Genomic DNA, 8,457 nt, shown 5'->3' with positions numbered 1-8,457 from the left:
GGAGGATCGCTTGAAGCCAGAGGTTCTAGACCAGCCTGGGCAACATGGTGAAAGCCCATTTCTACAAAAAATACAAAAATTAGCCAGGCATGGTGGTGCACGCCTGTGGGCCCAGCTACTCAGGAGGCTGAAGTGGGAGAATCACCTGAGCCCAGGGAGTCGAGGCTGCAGTGAGCCATGATCATGCCACTGCACCCCAGCTTGGGCAACAGATGAAACTCTGTCTCAAAAAAGAAATTGTAATAAGTGCTTGGAAAATTTTTTAATGAGAGGGAGGGGCAGCAGCCTGAAGAGCCTCTGGAATAAGGAATTTACTTACCTTTTCACTATAGTGCAGAAAAGGAGTTTCTTGATTATCTGCCTATCTTTATGAGAGAATTAGGGCACAGTTTTATTTTTGACCTACTATATTATCAAATTGAAAAGGACTAAACAACAAGTTTAGAAAATTAGGGGCCATCCTGATCACCAATTGCCAGCAGTTCATGCTACTTCCATAAAAGAACACTAAGAGATTTCATTGACATTATCATTACCACTGATGCATAAAATACAAGACTGGGAGTGATCTACAGATAAGTTCATTTAGCAGATACTTACTGGTGACCTATTATGGGCCCAGCAATCTTCTGCCCAGTAAGAATTTAATGTCAAGCAAATCATAGTACCAGCCCTTAGGAGACAATCAAGCAATTAGAATATAAATGCATAGAGCCCAGCCCACTCATTTTACCCATGTGGAAATAGGTAATAAGAACATTAGTTTGTCTAACTCTCTTTCATTGTTGGTGAAAGGAAAATTGATACATCCTTTTTTGGAAGACAATTTGGAAATACATCTCAAATTTGAAAACGTTCTTAGTTTTTGACACAGCTATTCTAAACAGGAATTTATCCTTCAGATGTACATGCAGAAGATCCAAAGGTATGTATCTGATAGTATTCTTGCAGTATTACTCATATGGGGAATAATCTAAAAGTCTATCAATAAATGATTGACTGAATGACATATGGAATATTGTGCAGGAATTTACAAGATGAAGTCAGTTTGACATAATGTAAACATGGCAAGGCATTTAAGACCAATTGATATATGAAACAACAGGTGTAAAACAGCTTGGATAATATGGTTCTTTCTTGCTTAAAAGAAACAGGCCAAGCGTGGCGGCTCACGCCTGTAATCCTAGCACTTTGGGAGGCCGAGGCAAGAGAATCACAAAGTCAGGAGTTCGAGACCAGCCTGGCCAACAGGGTGAAAACCTGTCTCTAAAACAAAAAATTAGCTGGGCGTAGTGACAGGCACCTGTAATCCCAGCTACTCAGGAGGTTGAGGCAGGAGAATTGCTCGAACAAAGGAGGCAGAGGTTGCAGAGAACCGAGATTGTAACATTGCACTCCAGCCCGGGCAACGGAGTGAGACTCCGTCTCAAAAAAAAACAAAACAAAACCCTAAACTAGAAAACCTGTTCTGAGAAAGATTTTTTCCTAATCTGTGAAATTATGTGTATGAATGTTTTTATACATATAGGGAATTAGAATCCTTCAGGTTTATTTTAAACAATTATCTGGCACTAACAGAAATACAATTTATGATGTTCATATCATTCCAGAAAATCTAGGTCATACCAAAGTTTGGTTCTTTGGAAATTGATTTCCTTATTTTCAAGGTGCTTGAAACAATAAATTCTCATGCGCTGCTTTGGGGGAAAAAAAAGAGAGAGAGAGAGAAAAAAAACTACAAATACATGTTTGGAAAAATAAATGTTGTGGAAATTAATACCACATGATAAACAATGGTTAATAAAGTAGCTACAGATGATTTTCATTTTTATGTTGTGTATTTCTATAACGTTTTATTGGACATTTTTTTTTTTTTTTTTTTGAAATGAGGTCTTGCTATACTGCTCAGGCTAGTCTTGGACTCCCAGGCTCAAGCAATTCTCCTGCCTCAGCCTCTTCAGTAGCTGGAACTACAGAAGAGTGTCTCCACGACCATTTCTTTATTTTTTTAAAAAAGGAGAATGTTCAACTAAGTCGATGTGATCTATAAACATTTTGTCTCTTAAAAAAAATTAGACTTTTAGGCCAGGCGTGGTGGCTCATGCCTGTAATCCAAGCACTTTGGAGGCCAAGGCGGGCAGATCACCTAAGGTTGGGAGTTCAAGACCAGCCTGACCATCATGGTGAACCCCTGTCTTTAAAAAAAAACAGAAAAACAAAACAAGACAAAAATTAGACTTTTTTTACTTTCTGAACTATTATATCTATGAAAGTACTTTGAAAACTACAAACCCCTAGGCAAATTATGGGGTTATATCTTTGTATTAATTATCAATAATACATATATGGAAGCACTCTGGAAAAGAATATGCTTATGTAGAAAAGATTTTTAATGAATAAAAATAACATTAAAAATTAGAATAATAGCATTGTTTTATAGTTTCTTACACTTTAGTTCAGGTCTCTTAAGTCCTAATCCAGTTCTTTTTTATGTACTTTCTTGCCATATGGGTTATCTGTTAAAAGCTTTTGCCTGAAGGCAAAAATTCTTCTAAGCAACCACTAATTCTCATTACAGAAAATGCAAATGTCAGAGTGTTTCTATGAATGGAAAAGAAAGCTGATGATGTTGCTAATAAGCACTTGTAGAAATGTACTGTGGAAACTGTAAAGTTTATACCACAAGAATGTACAACTAACCAGTGACTTGACATGTCCACATGGAGACCTCACAAATATTCTAGAAATAACAGTATACCATGCAATTGGGAGGCATTTTTTTTTTTTTGAGACGGACTTTCGCTCTTGTTCCGCAGGCTGGAGTGCAATGGCGCGATCTCGGCTCACCGCAACCTCGGCTCACAGCAACCTCTGCCTCCTGGGTTCAGGCAATTCTCCTGCCTCAGCCTCCTGAGTAGCTGGGATTACAGGCACACGCCACCATGCCCAGCTGATTTTTTGTATTTTTAGTAGAGACGGGGTTTCACCATGTTGACCAGGATGGTCTCGATCTCTTGACCTTGTGATCCACCCGCCTCGGCCTCCCAAAGTGCTGGGATTACAGGCGTGAGCCACCGTGCCCAGCCTTGGGAGGCATTTTTGCAGAAAGTAATCATTATCTTATAAAATGAATATATTCATTACATATAATGAATGAATTATATTTAGATGCAAGAAGGCAAAATATGAAAGTGCTTCTCTCCATCAAACTAAAGTGCTATCAAACCGAGATCAGAAATTCAACATATAAGAATGAGGCACATGATGGGAGAACTTAAGTTCCTACAGACCTGGACAAACTGCAGCCAGGCTCTGGGCTCCCTTGAAAGAGAAAAGTTTGCCGGAATTGCAAAATGGAGTGTCAAACCACCTAACAGACACTTTAATGCATTCTAAGTGCTTTATGTGCAAATTCATAGGATTCATAAACCAGAAGCTGAAGAATGCAATATTTAAGAAAATATAACATTTATCAGTCTTCAGATTTGGCCACCTCTGTGTGCCACTGTGAAAAATAAAGATATCAGTTCGTTCAACTCAAACAAGATTTGAATTGCCCAAATGGGTGGTTGAGTGTGTAAGAGGATGTTATAATGGAAATCTCCGCTGAGGACAAAGCCAAGAGCCATCAGACAGCAGAGACAGTTGTAAAACAGGCCATCTCTACAACTCAGAATAAATTCTGTGCAGACATTTCTAAACCTCTCACTTACATAAAAGGCATAAACTGGTACTCTCATCCCAAGCCTAGTGAGAGGGCTCCAAGGAACCACTTGGAGCGCATATAATGTGTCCCTGCAAAGTGGGGGACCCCAGGGAATAATGCTCTCACCTGAGAAATCTGAGGGATGAAAGAGGGACTGTCTAAAGGAAAAGTCAAAGGAGGGAATATGACTTTGGATAGCCTAAAATGTCAGAATTTTCAGAGCAAAGGATGCAGGGGTGTTCCCTATAGATTTAAGGTAGGTTGTGTGTACAAAAGCCAGTGTGGGATTATCTTAGACTCTGTTGATGAGGTCTCTCATGGGGTTAACAGACCTCAGCAAAGAGATACTAAGGGCTTCACCAGTTTCCATGTTGCTGGAGCAAGGACAAATCCACCATCAAAGCACAGATGTATTTGCCTGTATTAAGGATTACAGTTGAGAGAGCTTCAGCAACAGGGACTCTAAAGTACCCAAACAGTGTCAGCTGTATAATTAGGAACTGGAATGTTTGCTGGATGTTTTATCGTATTAAGAAATGACTAATGTTTAAGTTTGATAAAGGTATGTGGTTTTTAGGTAGATAGATGGATGGATAGATAGATATTGGATATTGAAAAGAAATTCTTAAATTTTAGAGTTTTGCTGACCTATTTAGAGATGAAATATGAAATGATATATATGAGATTTATTTCAAAGAATATGGGGGCCGGGGCAGTGGCTCATGCCTGTAATCCCAGCACTTTGGAAGGCCAAGGTGGACGGATCACTACTAAAATACAAAAATTAGTTGGTGTGGTGGCAGTTGCCCGTAATTTCAGCTACTCAAGAGGCGGAAGCAGGAGAATCTCTTGAATCCAGGAAACAGAGGCTGCAGTGAGCTGAGATCGCACCATTGCACTCTAACCTGGATGACACAGCAAAACTCCCTCTCAAAAAAATTAAAATAAAATAAAATAAAAAAATAAAATTATGGGCTGGAGCATAGGGCAAAACTTCACAACACTGGATTTGGCAGATTCTTTATCTGCCCAGGCAACAAAAGAAAAAATAGACAAACTGCACCTCATGAAATTTTTTTTTAAATTTGTGCATCAAAAACAGCCAATCTAATTAAAAATCAGACAAAGGACCTGAATAGGCATTTTTCTAAAGACATACAAATGGCCAATGAAGCTGGGTGCAGTGGCTCATGCCTGTAATCCCAGCACTTTGGGAGGCTGAGGTGGGTGGATCACCAGAGGTCAGGAGTTCAAGACCAGCCTGGTCAACATGGTGAAACCCCATCTCTACTAAAAATACAAAAATTAGATGGCTGTGGTGGTGGGTGCCTGTGGTCCCAACTACTTTGGAGGCTGAGGTGGGAGAATCACTTGAACCCAAGAGGCAGAGGTTGCAGTGAGCTAAGCTTACACCACTGCCCTCCAGCCTGGGCAACAGAGTGAGTGAGACTCCATCTTAAAAAAAAAAAAAAATGCCAATGAGCACATTAAAAGATGCTTAACATCACTAATCATTAGATAAATACAACTCAAAAGTATAATAAAATGCCATTTCATGTTCATTAAGGCGACTTCTTTCCAAAAGCAAAAAGCAGAAAATAAGTATTGGCTGAATGTGGAGAAAATGGAATACTTGTGCATAGTTGGTGGTAATATTGATGCGGACAGGAGGCAGGGAAATACTAGGTAGAAAAGGGTGGGGTCCCTGGTGAGGGCAGCACCCTCAAGGCTGGACCCTTGGCTCAAAGTGAGAACACGCATTCCTGTTTTCCTGCATGAATGTTGCCTTTTCCAAAATCACCTTGGCCCACCCCACCCCACATCCTGCACCCATTAAAAATTCCAGGCCCCACCAGTGGAGTGGCAAAGCAGCATGGCAAAGAAGTAGAGAAGAGAAGCAGCAGCTTGACACAGGTAAGAAGCAGCTTGACACAGGTAAGAAGCAGCTTGACCTCAGAGGGACAGCTTGATGGTAAGACCTCAGAAAAAAGTTTGGCTATAGATAGCCAAACTCCAGGGGAAGACCACCTTCCCACTCCATCCACTTTCCAGCTCCCCATCCTGCTGAAAGCCACTTCTACTGCTCAACAAAATTCTCCGCATTTACCATCTTCAATTTGTTCATGTGACCTGATTTCTCCTAGACACCAGTCAAGGACCTGGGTGCAGGTGCAAGAGGCTGTCACGCTGACTCTCCACCCTCTGCCGAGCTGTCTAACCTTAAAGCCAACCACAGATGGCAAAACTAAGAGAGCACACTGTAACTTATGCCCTCTGGGACTCCAGGAGTTGTGGGCAACTAGATGCTGCCTCAGGCCTGCACAGAGTTCTGCTCCAGCCAGTTGCCCAGAGTGCTTGTCCTGGCCTCAGCACTCCCTCACCTGCATGCTCCCTCTCCCACAAGGGGTTGAGAGATGGTAAGCTGAGTAAATGAGCCAACCCTTTCATGAGTCCCATGAAGAGGTCAAGAGAACTATCCCATTTCAATATAAAATGGTACAGCAACTGAGGAAAACATTAAGATGGTTCTTGAAAAGATTAAAAATAACATTACCATATGATGTGGCAATTCTACTTCTGGGTATATAAGCAAAAGAATTGAAAGCAGAGTTTCAGAGGGGTATTTGTACACCCATGTTCATAGCAACATTATTCAAAATATCTAAAACCATGGAAGCAACACAAGTGACTACCATGAGATGAATGGATAAGCAAAATGTGGGATGTACATACAGTGGAGTATTATTCAGCCTTAAAAAGGGAAGATATTTTGACATGTGCTATAACATAAATGAACCTTGACAACATTACACTAAATGAAATAAGCCAGTAACAAAAAGGCAAACACTGTATAATTACACTTACATGAGGTAGTTAGAGACAGAAAGTAGAATGGTAGTTAACCTTGGGCTTTAAAAGAAGAATATGGGGATGGGTTTGGGAGGTTAAAAAAAAAGATTGGCCATTAATTGATAATGCTTGAAGCTAAATGAAAAGCACATTGAGGCTCATAAAGCTATTCTACTTCTATAAATGATTGAAATTCTCCAAATAAAATTTAGAAGAAAAAAAGAGTAAGCTTTGCATCTTTGCTAAAGATGCAATGTATATAATGCCATTTTGTTGGTGTAAGAAAGAAAAGAAAAAAATATATTATTTGCCCAATTTTGAAAGGGAACAAAGCAAACGTTAGACAAGTAATCCAAACTAAAAATGCTTACAAAAAAGGATGTGGAGATTGAGGTGTAGAAGAAAGGATAAAAATGAGACTTTTCTGAGGATACCTTTTACTATATTTCTGATTTTTTATATATGTAAAGATTTTAAATATTCACAAGATCAATCACAGTTAAAAAGCTCATCGTATAATTGAAAACAAAGTAAAGTGAATGCATCTAATCATGTCAAATTGGTGAACTAACCAAAAAGAGAAATAATTATCTCAAGTCATTTTGAAAAAAAAAAAAGGGGGTGGGTGCTCTGACATTTCATCCCAAGGATATGGCCTAAAGATGAAATTAGGAAATAAACCTTCAACTTCACTCAATAGATTTGTTATTGGTATTGCAATTTTGAAACAATGTTTTGTATATTCAAAGATAAAGCAAATAATAAAATACATCCATAGAATTAGATATTAAGCTTCACAATGTAAGAGAAAAGGGTATACAACTATGAAATTAAGGAAGTTAAGGAAAATAATCTCTATTAGTAAATTAAAATTGGAAGTGTTGCCATGAGGTCATATTTTTTGTTTGTTTGTTTTGATTTGAGACAGTCTCACTCTGTCAACCAGGCTGGAGTGCAGTGGCAAGATCTTGGTTCACTGCAACCTCCTCCTCTTAGATTCAAGCAATTCTCCTGCCTCAGGCTCCCGAGTAGATGGAATTACAGGCGTCCGCCACCAGGCCCAGCTAATTTTTGTATTTTTAGTAGAGACGGGATTTCACCATGTTGGTCAGACTGGTCTCAAGCTCCTGACCTCGTGATCCACCCGCCTCGGCCTCCCAAAGGGCTGGGAATACAGGCGTGAGCCACGGTGCCTGGCCATGATCTCTGGCCATGATCTTTGTAAATTGAAACTGGACCCCTTCCTAACACCTTATACAAAAATTAACTCCAGATGGATTAAAGACTTAAATGTAGATCAGGCATGGTGGCTCATGCCTGTAATCCCAGGACTTTGGGAGGCCAAGGCAGGTGAATCACCTGAGATTGGGAGTTCAAGACCAGCCTGACCAACATGGAGAAACTCCATCTCTACTAAAAATACAAAATTAGCCAGGCATGGTGGTGCATACCTGTAATCCCAGCTACTTGGGAATGCTGAGGCAGGAGAATTGCTTGAACCGAGAAGCGGAGGTTGCAATGAGGTGATTGAGCCATTCCACTCCACTCTAGCCTGGACAACAAGGGCAAAACTCCATCCTGAAAAAAAAAAAAAAAGAAAAGAAGACTTAAATGTAAAATCCCAAACCATAAAAACCTTAGAAAATCTAGATAATACTGTTGAAGATATAGGCATGGGCAAAGGTTTTATGATTAAATTGCCAAAAGCAATTGCAACAAAAGCCAAAATTGACAAATGGGATCTAATTAAACTGAAGAGCTTCTGAACAGCAAAAGAAACTATCATCAGAGTCAACAGGCAACCTACAGAATGGAGAAAGTTTTTGCAATCTACCCATCTGACAAAGGCCTAATATACAGAATTTACAAGGAACTTAAAATCGGTTTAGATTTACAGAAAG

This window comes from Sapajus apella, unplaced genomic scaffold, assembly GCF_009761245.1.
Source record: "Sapajus apella isolate SASKATOON/1434 unplaced genomic scaffold, GSC_monkey_1.0 scaffold40, whole genome shotgun sequence".
Classification (NCBI taxonomy): Eukaryota; Metazoa; Chordata; class Mammalia; order Primates; family Cebidae; genus Sapajus; species Sapajus apella.
This window is presented reverse-complemented; position numbering follows the sequence as displayed.